Raw genomic sequence first — 11,037 nt, 5'->3', positions numbered from 1 at the left:
TATTATGCAGCAGCCCCCTGAAAGAGAGACCAAGCTGGAGCTCCTCCTCCTCGTGGGCTCTCAGAACCGTGGGGTTGCCTGACTCCGCCTCCCTCATTACTATGCAACAGCTCCCTTAAAGCCACAGTATTTATTTATTTATCTATTTACTACATTTATATCGCGCCCTTCTTACCCCGAAGGGGACTCAGAGCGGCTTACAAATAATATTTACATACAATGTATTATATTATTAGCATAACACAATATTAGCATTATATATATATTGTACTATACCACTGTACTGTAATATTATTAGCAATATTACATGTATATAATTGATATTATTATATTGTATTATTATTAGTATTATATTGTATTCCATCATAATATTATTATCAATATTATATGTATATACAATATATTAATTGTTATATTATTATAGGTAAAGGTAAAGGTTTTCCCTTGACTTTAAGTCCAGTTGTGTCTGACTTTGGGGGTTGGTGCTCATCTCCATTTATAAACCAAAGAGCTGGTATTGTCTGTAGACACCTCCAAGGTCATGTGGCCGGCATGACTGCATGGAGCGCCGTTACCTTCCCGCTGGAGCGATACCTATTGATCTATTTACATTTGCATGTTTTCGAACTGCTAGGTTGGCAGGAGCTGGAGCTAACAGCGGGTGCTCATTCCGCTCCGGGGATTTGAACCTGGGACCTTTCGGTCTGCAAGTTCAGCAGCTCAGTGCTTTAACACACTGCACCACCGGGGGCTCCATATATTAATATTATTATATTAATTAAAGGTAAAGCTTTTCCCCTGAAGTCCAGTCGTGACCGACTCTGGGGGTTGGTGCTCATCTCCATTTCTAAGCCGAAGAGCCGGCGTTGTCCGTAGACACCTCCAAGGTCACGTGGCTGGCATGACTGCATGGAACGCCATTACCTTCCCGCTGGAGCGGTACCTATTGATCTACTCATAGTCCCATATCCTGAGATTGCAGCCTTGATAGATCAGGTTTGAATTAATACAGAATTAAATGGACAAAGGACTGGCTTTAATGCTTTCAGCTCAAGCACACTATGGCCCCTTCTACACTGCCATATAATCCAGATTATCAAAGCAGATAACCCAGATTATTTTATTTAAACTGAATTATCTGATTTTAAACTGCCATATAATACAGTTCAAAGCAGGTAATCTGGATTTGTTGGAGATCGTAACCCTTTCAGGCCTCCTCTATTTGATATTTGTCTGTTTTGTAATGTGTCGGTTTATTTCCTGAAGTGTATGTCTTATTTAGTTTGCAGTTTCCTTAGCTCTATATACTTAAAGCAGTGGGAAGAGTGGCAGACCATGTGACTGGTTTAGTGACGGTTTAGAATGTTCGGTTTAAAAGGATGACAGTTAGAAAACTGTTGAGGCTTGAGTCTGTTTGCGTGCAGATGCCAGTGTAGGAAGTTAGAAAACTGTTGCGGCTTGAGTCTATTAGAGTGTAGATGCCAGTGCAAGAAGTTAGAAAACTGTTGAGGCTTGAGTCTGTTAAGAGTGCAGAAGGCAGTATTAGGAGTTAGAAAATGTTGAGGCTTGTGTTTCTTTGGAAGTAGGCTTAAAGAGAGCTGTACAAAGCAATATAGTTTTGAAGAGACTGTTAAAGATTATAGGTTAACTATACAAACTGAAATGTTTTAAAGTTTAACCTGAAAAAAATGTGTCTGTATCTTTAAATACTGGTTACTTTAAAAGAAGTCTGCTTGAATCTTTGTCTGCTGAGAGCATGGAATAGAAACAATATATTTATGTGCCCCCTGATCACCCATTACTGAATAAACTAAAGGAACACCCCTGAAACTCTGCTACCCATTAGGTTGTGATCCTAACAGGTCATAATGCATCATCACAATAGGATTTTATATGGCAGTGTAGAAGGACCCAAGGGCAGTGTAGACTCAAATAATCCAGTTCAAATCAGATAATATGGATTATTTGATTTGATAATCTGGATTATATGGCAATGTGGAAAGGGCCTTGAAGGGACCTAAGAAAGTTTTCTCACAAATGGGCACACAATATCAAAAATATATAAACAAAACCAAACCAAATCTGAGCATAAAATCAAAACAATAGAACCAAAAGCCTTCATAGAAGTGTGTGGATTTTAAGCATCAACCTGAATGAATTCTGGGTGGAGTGACTCTCATGGAAGAAGTAAACACCCATATTTACTTTTTGGCTGCCCTTTTCTTGGTTGTAGGAGCTGCTCCCTTTTTTCATTCTGTAATCTAATCTTCAGCAATGACTTGCATTTTTTTTTTAACAAACATGCTTCACTTCCCTCATTTTTACAACTTTCTTATCACAAAGGAGTTTATACCCTGTGGCAGGGACATGATTTTCTTGTTCCAATTTGCAAAACAGATCACTAAAGAATCTGCCCTGGGTGGTTTGAAGAAGGTTTAAAGCAACAGATATATGTGAATAGATTGTGCTCATCTATAATAATGGCACCAAGAAGAGTTTTAATGTGTATCTTCAGTCGTCCCCTTGAAGCCGAAATTCAGTTTCCGAAATAAGGAGTAGGCTGAGTGTCTGGTGCCCAGTGCAACCCATTACTTTGTGGACCATCCCCTCCAAAATGTGTAGTTTCTGGCCGGACTGCTGGAAATGAAGACAACTACGAAACACTGAAAAGGTGCTGCTTCGATATAGCAAAACTTCATACAATGTAAAAATAATATATATAATAAACTTAATATTTGGCTTTGGAATGTATACTTGGTTTATCTTTGGGGAAGAAGATAATTTTTTTGACAACAACCTTGTCAGACCTGCCTACAGCAACTAATACCATCTGTATTGAGGACATGTTTCTGAATACTAGTCAGACCCTTCCACACAGCTGTATAAAATCCCACATTATCTGCTTTGAACTGGAATATATGGCAGTGTGGACTCAGATAACCCAGTTTAAAGCAGATATCATGGGATTTTCTGCCTTGATATTCTGGGTTATATGCCTGTGTGGAAGGGCCCCATGACTGTTAGTTCTAACCAGAATAACCCAGGCCATTTTCTTGTCTTTAAAGGAAGCCTTGCACCAGGGTCTGTGCCTGAAGGAAGTCTCTACTGTCCCTTTGCACATGGCTAGTCCTGAAAGTCAAAGGAATTAAATAAGATCAATAAATGCAAGTTTTGTTTGATATCATAAATATAAGAACAAAGGAATGGTTGCAGAGAGTTCTCATGGGAATTGCACGTGTTTTTTGCCTTTAATGCGATCTAGCATGCATTTTCAATGCACATAATTTAGTCACCCCCCTTATCACATTTTCTTCTGTATTTTAGGGCCTGTGTAGAAGGGCCGTCAAGCTCTGCAGTTTTCATACATGCTACCAATCATTATGAATTCCTGCATTTCCATGTGAACATCCTGGTTGCATATGATAGCGCCGTGTTTGCTGTACTAGATGATCCTTTGGGGTGCCTCTTAGGAACTCTTCTGAGAATAGAAAGCATACATAAACAGGGAGAGAGAAGTAAATTTCTGGATTGTGTGCCCAGGGTCAGAAACAAAGAAGCCCTCATTCAATTTAGGACAAGGAGACACCCAGAAAGATTATTTTTAAAATAAGGATGCTCACATTCCTTTCCCAGATTAGTAAAAGATAGCTTCAAACTTAGATGCTGTGCAGAAAACTGAAAAAAACCCCCATCTCAGTTGAAAGGATATTATTTACATAGAAATATTCACACACAATAAAAAATTATTGTTATCTGGACTTTTTTCTGACAAATATGCATGGTGTGGTTATTCTATATGATGTGATGCTATTTTCACATGAGGAGTTTGTGCAAATGCACAAGGGTTTAAATTCCTGTTTGAGTTTATGTGCTTTAGTCAAAACTGGACTTTAGGGAATTATTTTCCAGCTTTTCCCCTCTCCATTCTGCAGAATGTCAAAATTAAAAGCTTGATTAATTTTCTATGTTTTCAAATTTTTATTCATAAATTCACACACACATCTCCAAGTTTCTAACAGGTGATCTGCCAAACCTTCCATATGTTCCTGATACTTGGCAATATCATGGTTACAATTTGGAAACATCTCATAAAATTTGGCCAAGGTGACTCTACTGAACGCCATCTGCAAAACATTGATTTCCTCTTCTTTCTCTGCACCATGTTTCCAAGACTCAAACAGAAGGTAAACCATTATCCAGGAATCTGTCCAAGCAATCTCAAAGAGGTGGTCTTGGTTCTGTTGTTTGTCTCAGGCCCTTTCTACACTGCCATGATTATCTGCTTTGAACTGCATTATATGGCAGTGTAGACTCAGATAATCCAGTTCAAAGTAAATAATGTGGATTATCTACTTTGATAGGGAGCACCCGATGGCACAGCGGGTTAAACCGCTGAGCTGCTCAACTTGCTGTGTTGTGAATGCGCCTTCAGAGACTGTGGATGATAGTGGTGGGATCAGGAGAGGAAGGAAAAACCCTCGCGAGGAGGGCTCGTTGGAGGATTTGTTTAGGAAGAGGGTCAGGGAGACTGATGGGGAGTCTTTTGAGGAGGATTCAGATGGGGATCTGGAAGAGGAAATGGATGCTGGGGAACAGGTGTTAACGGAGGAACCGGGCACAGACTGGGCACGGGCACCGGAGATGCTTGGGGAAGAATCGGGGCCTATGGATGCTGCTGATGCTGGGGAAGCTTGGGTATCTTCAGAAGCAGATCCCATTTGGTCTGCTTGGAGGAGTGAGAGGGGGTCCACAGGTGTGGATAGAGTTGGGCATGGGCAGGATGATTGGGACTCTGATGAGGAATTTGGAACACCTGACCCAAGGGCATTGGCTGTGTGGAGTTCTGATTCAGATTAAGAAGTTGAGACACCTGCTCTTTGGGCGTGGATAGTTTGGAAGCCCAGGGAGATGTGGATATATTGGGGTTGTTTGGCCATTATACCTTGCGTGTGGCAAGGTGTTGCTGGGCTCCATTGGGTTTCCTGTGTGTGTTACTAAAAACTGGACTGGGACTTTGCAACGGATCTTGCCCTCGTTGCTTTGGCTCTCTGTGCCATTCCGTGTTGTGACCTTCTTGGATGACTTCAGCCTCTCAGACCTTGGACCTTGGACTGGAACTTGACTCGACTTTGCTCTTCGCTATCAAATCGTGGTTTGGCATCATTCTCTACTCCGTGGCTGCCTGACTACTCATCCCGACTCCAGACCGGCTTGACGACGCTTTCTCGCTCTGCTCCAATAACTCCTGGCTTGGCGTTTGCTTCTACAACGGCTTGGTGCTGCTGGCTTATCCCGACTCCGGACTGGCTCGACGACGCTTTCCTGCTCCGCTCCTTTAGCTCTTGGTTTGGAGTGTGTTCCTGCAGCGGTTGCTGTGGGCTTGCCAGTGTCTCGCTGTTCCGCTGGCTTGTTTACTCTTAACTGAGAGTCCTTTAGCCCAGTTTGGGCGTTTGTTTGGTTTTGAACTCCTTTTGAACGTATAAGTTTTGGGAAGGGTTTGTGGTCTTCAATACTGCTTTTCTTAGTTTTTGCCCTCGTTTTTTGGCCCATTGTGAACTCTTGAGTCAAGTTCTAGGACTCTAAGTTTAATCCGGATTATATCTCTGGTTAATCCGGATTATTTGCCAGTCTTAGTTTTTGAGGTTTTTTCTTGCTCAATCTGCTTAATAACACTGAAAGTTAAGTGTTTTAAGCCTTTTGGTGTTTGTTGAGCTATTTTTGGACATTTGCTTTAATAAACTCTGTTTTGCTCTCTTATTGGCGTCTGATTTTTGACATGGTGACTGAAAGGTCAGTGGTTTGAATGTGAGGAGGGGTGAGCTCTCACTGTTAGCCCCAGCTTCTGCCAACGTAGCAGTTCGAAAACATCCAAATGTGAGTAGGTCAATAGGTACCACTTTGGGGGGAAGGTAATGACGCTCCATGCAGTCATGCCAGCCACATGACCTTGGGGATGTTTATGGACAATGCCGACTCTTCGGCTTAGAAATGGAGATGAGCACCTACTCTCAGAGTCGGACATGACTAGACTTACTGTCAAGGGAAACCTTTATCTTTTTTATCTACTTCGATAATGTGGATTATATGGCAGTGTAGAATGGGCCCTACATAGCTGTATAAAATCCACATTATCTGCTTTGAACTGGATTATATGGCAGTGTGGACTAAATTAATCCAGTGATAATGTGGATTTTCTGCTTTGATAACCTGGATTATCTGGCAGTGTAGAAGGGGCCTCACTCTCTTGTTTTATGACCTCATTGCATGCCCTCCCTGTTTTTAAACACTTCTAAAAACGGTTCCCTAACAAAGCATCACAGAGCTCATCAAACGAAGCAGACAGACTTTTACTTGTTGTTGATGATGCTTAATCAGGGAAGTGTTTTAGAAGTCCTAAGAAACGGGGAGAGGGGGACGGGACACAGGAGAAATCATCTTCTGAGCCCATGATTCAAGTGAAAATTGGAGAAAACAGGGAAAATGGGAATGCTTCAGTGATGAGGAGTAATGGGCATTGCTGTGGACAGTCTCCTACCAGCATTGACATTTATCTCCCAAAATCCTGTTTCATGAGCCTGGCACAGTAATTTAAAAAATACAGAAAATTTAAGATATCACCACTTTGTTTTTCCTGTCTTTACTATGAAAGAGAAAGTGGATATATCCTGACATGTCTGAATTTCTAATGATTAATTCAATTAAAAAATTAATCTTGGCTTTTGAAATTTTGCTACTTTTAAACTTTGTTTTTAACTTCTGTGATTGAGAGTAATGAGATTGGGAGAGGAAGGAGAGGAACACAGAAGTGGGGGCTGCCTTAAGAACCATGCCTTCTGTCTCCTCAAGAGTAAGTGGATTGAGCGGGAGGGCAGAGCAGCCCATGGAGAGAAATAGTGTAGAGCAGTGGTTCTCAACCTGTGGGTCCCCAGATGTTTTGGCCTTCAACTTCCAGAAATCCTATCAGCTGGTAAACTGGCTGGAGTTTCTGAGAGTTGTATGGCAAAACACCTGGGGACCTACAGGCTGAGAAGCATGGGTGTAGAGTGATGCCTCCTGTCTCCTCTAAGCAGATCACTGAGCTTGGAGGAGCTTGGAGTTTGGAGGAGATGATCCTGAGGGTAAGTAAATTCTCCAACTTCTTTAAAGATAGAACACCTTGCAAAGAAGACAATTTCCCTCACTTTCCCCAGCTCCGTCTGATGACATCAAGTAACAAAGATGATAACAAAAATTTATTCAAGAAGGGAATGTCGAAATTTCTTTGTAAATGAACAAAGGTCACACTAAGTTCATACTTTTATCTCTTTTAGGCTCACATGCTTCTTCAAACTAGCTCAGACAGGATTAAAGTGGTTCTATATATCTTATCTTCAAAGTGCATACTTTTTTCTAGCTGGAAATTAAGGAGGAGGAGTCCTCCTCATAGCCTATCTCTGTTCTAAACATGACAACAATGCAGAAGCATGCCCCCAAGTGTGTGTGTTTTTTTAATTCCCTGGAGCGTCATTGCTCCCCAGAGGTTCCTGCGGAGCAGGTTCCTGTTGCAGTTTAAGCTGTTTCATCCTCAGGTTCCCTGCAGGCTCTTTCATCTTTTGGATGTCTTCTTCTGTTTTTTCAGAGTTGATGCCATTGTCCTTTGGGAAGAGGATGCATAGGAAGAGCAGTGATAGCCACAAGACAGATCCTCCTGGCATGGCAAAGATCTGCCCTGTGAAAAAGAAGCAGAGATACAGTCAGTTTTATTTATATTTGCACATTAACACAAGGAATGGAGTACATTCTTGGCATGCGGAAAAAATATTTCTAATTCTAGAAACATCTGTGAACTTCTAGATGCAGGAAACAGTTATCTCTAAGAAGGTTTACTTTAAGGATCAGTCTGTTCCAGGGCCATGTTGTCTCATACTGTAAACTGAGAAGAAATTGGTTTCTCAGTAGAAGAGGATACAGGGTTGACTGCTTCTGTATTAAGACATGTTTCAGATTTTGCCTGAATAGTCTGTTGTACTGTGAAAACCTATTATCCCTTTCCTTGCATAGTGTATTGACCCACAGGTTAAATGTTTGCAATCTTTGCTTGATGACTATATTCGCTTTTACAGGGTACAGGCAGTCCCCAAGTTATGAACAAGATAAGTTCTGTAGGTTTGTTCTTAAGTTGAATTTGTTTGTAATTTGGAACAGGTACGTATTTTAAGTGTGACTCCAGCCATATGACTCCAGTTTTCAAAATCTCACAGGGACAGAAAGGGAGACGAAATCTTCTCAACAAGGGCATAGATAGCAAAACAAACACCACAGGGATATTGACTAGTGTTGTGCTTTTGTATGGAATTGCTGTTTGTTTTGTGTAGTTTCATTCATTTGTCTCATTTTTGTATTTGTTCCCGCTAATGAAAATGGGGTGCCTATATGAACAGAATTTTCATCTGGCTTATGAAAAAAACCCCAAAATTTTCAGTCCCTTGGCTGCAATGGGAGGGCTTCTGAGCCCCCCCCCCCATACGGTTTTTGGGCTAGAAGTCTGAAAATAGCCACACACGGAGGGCATTTCAACTCCTTTTACCTCACCTACCTTTAAAACGTTTGGGTCTTCCCCGGAGTATTATTGTTGTTAATAATATTATTATTATTAACACCCACTGGCACATATCAGATGTAATGGGGAAGCACTGCAGCCCTCTGTCAGTACCTGCTTATTGTTAAGGGGCCAAAACGAAAGGAAAATGAAAGCAAGCATGCTGACTGTGTGGCTTTCATTTTCGTGTCGCCTCTCGTTTCCTATGAAAATGTTGTCATTTGTTTTGTGTAGACAAAGTCAAAATTAAACAATAGCACAAAGGAAATGAAGGAATTTTTGCACACATCTCTAGTATTGACCCTTTGCTATGCTATCCAAAGCATGCATGCACGCGCAAACACACACACATATATATAACATAGGGAAGGGTCAATACCCCTGTGGTGGTTGTTTTGCTAACTGTGACCCCATTCAGAAGATTTCACCTCGCCTTCTGTCCCTATGAATTTTGAAAAATGTGGCTTGTTGTGGAACAAAGATTGGTGACAAAGCTTCAGTTGAGTTTTTACCCATGATAACTCTTTCTAGGCATAGATTTCTCTCACTTCCTGATGCTTCATTCCCATTCTTAATTATGAGTCATTTGTAAGTCAGATGTTTGTAACTTGGGGTCTACCTGTACCTACTTGCTTTACCTCATCCACAATCTTCCGGCAGTCAATTTTCTTCTTGGCTGTCTGTCCCTCATTACCGCATATATTTGATTACGCACAAGTATCCGTATTTACTCGAGTCTAATGCACCATCAAATTTAATGTGCACCTCAATTTTCAAAACCCTGAAATCAAAAAGGTATTTGCTGGCGAATGTAATACTTAGTGGCAAAAAGTATGCTCTTTGTAATTTGTCCAAAAAAGGTGCGCATTACAGTTGCTTTCTACTTATAATTCCTTCTTTAAAAACAGAAGTGCTAGAACACCAAAGCTTTCAGCAATGGAAAAGAAAACCTTGGGGTGCATCTAATAACAACAACAACAACAACTTTATTTTTATACCCCACCATCATCTCCCTGAAGGGACTTGGGCCGGCTTACATATGGGACAAAAAGTCCAACAGACATATAAGCAAACAGCAAACAATCTATTAAAACTAAACAAACCATCTCTAAAATAAAAGAAAAACATCTTAAAATAGAACAATCATATAAACACAATTAAACATAAGAGAAAAAACCAGCAGCATTGAGGCTCCATCAGACCGTGTTCAATATCTATGCTATAGAATGAATCTACTTTAACTGCCCTGGCTCCATGCTATGGGGTCATCAGGGCTGTAGTTTGGGGCTGTCAAAGAATGCTGATGCCATGCTAAACTACAAATTCCAGCACTGCATAGCATTGAGTAATGGCATTTAAATTAGAGATGACATCCCTCAAATAGGAGCTCCAGGTGCAGCTCCTGAAGTAGCTTCCCCTTTTGCTTTGGGTCAGTACTAAGATTACCATATTATGTGAATCTAATGCACACCCTAATTTTGAGAAGGTTGTTTAGATTCAAATAAATACAGTAATTTCTAAATAAAGCTATTCCCTCATATTTTAGAAAGAAAACTAAGTTTATTTAGTTTCTTTGCTAGATCCTATGTATGTGTCAAGGAGACTTGGGGTTGGTTTTTGTTCATCTTTTACCTTGCCAATTTGAGGACACTTTGTGTGTGGCACGGTTAATCATCTAGCACAGTGGTCCTCAACCCGTGGGCCCCCAGATGTTTTGTACTTCAACTCCCAGAAATCCTAACAGCTGGTAAACTGGCTGGGATTACTGGGAGTTGTAGGCCAAAATATCTGGGGACCTCAGGTTGAGAACCACTGATGTAGCACAGTGGTTCTCAAAGTGTGCTCCTCTAGATGTTTTGGACTTCAACTTCCACTATTCCTAACAGCTAGGAAGCCAGTTGGGATTTCTGGGAGCTGAAGCTCAAAACTCCGGGAGGAGCAGAATTTGAGAAACACTGATCTAGCAGATGGAGATCTCACAGAGCTACTAATCAAATAAATACTCCATTTCCACAAAAAGACGTATAAATGTAATGTGAGACAATGCTTTGCTGACCTTATATTTCCACAGCTGTCTCCCTTAGTCTTTTAGGCAGGTGGACGTGCAACCCACTTCTCCTCTAGTCCAGTATCTGAAAAAGGCTGAACAAAGCTATGCCCTGTCAAGCTGGTCTTCCTCCACTTGCCACTTTCTAGTGAACAAAGAGCTCAAGATCAGTTGGGCTGTTACTTCCCATGGCAACAAAAGAAGAACTAGTAGGAGAACAATGGAGAATCATAGAATCTTGGAGTTAGAAGGAACCACAGGAGCTGTCCACTCCAAGGCAGCAATTCTGCTGTCAAGCAGCTCTTACTGTTAGGAAATTCTTCCCTGTGTTTAGGTAGAATCTGTTTCTACAGAATTCAAATCTATTGCTCCATGTCCTTACCTCTAGAACAGTGGTTCTCAACCTTCCTAA

The 11,037-nt window shown here is 41.1% G+C and overlaps 1 long non-coding RNA gene across 1 annotated transcript; it reads right to left on the bottom strand.

Annotated features, from left to right (window-relative positions):
- Positions 1-7,219: 7,219 nt before the first annotated feature.
- On the bottom strand, positions 7,220-10,818 carry LOC100560769 (uncharacterized). The gene is made up of 2 exons (XR_118729.2): positions 10,635-10,818; positions 7,220-7,708 (listed from the first exon to the last, which is right to left on the bottom strand). It is a non-coding gene; the product is annotated as an uncharacterized LOC100560769 (long non-coding RNA).
- Positions 10,819-11,037: the final 219 nt, after the last annotated feature.

Source organism: Anolis carolinensis, chromosome 3 (assembly GCF_035594765.1).
Source record: "Anolis carolinensis isolate JA03-04 chromosome 3, rAnoCar3.1.pri, whole genome shotgun sequence".
NCBI classification, from domain to species: Eukaryota; Metazoa; Chordata; class Lepidosauria; order Squamata; family Dactyloidae; genus Anolis; species Anolis carolinensis.
This window is presented reverse-complemented; position numbering and strand designations above follow the sequence as displayed.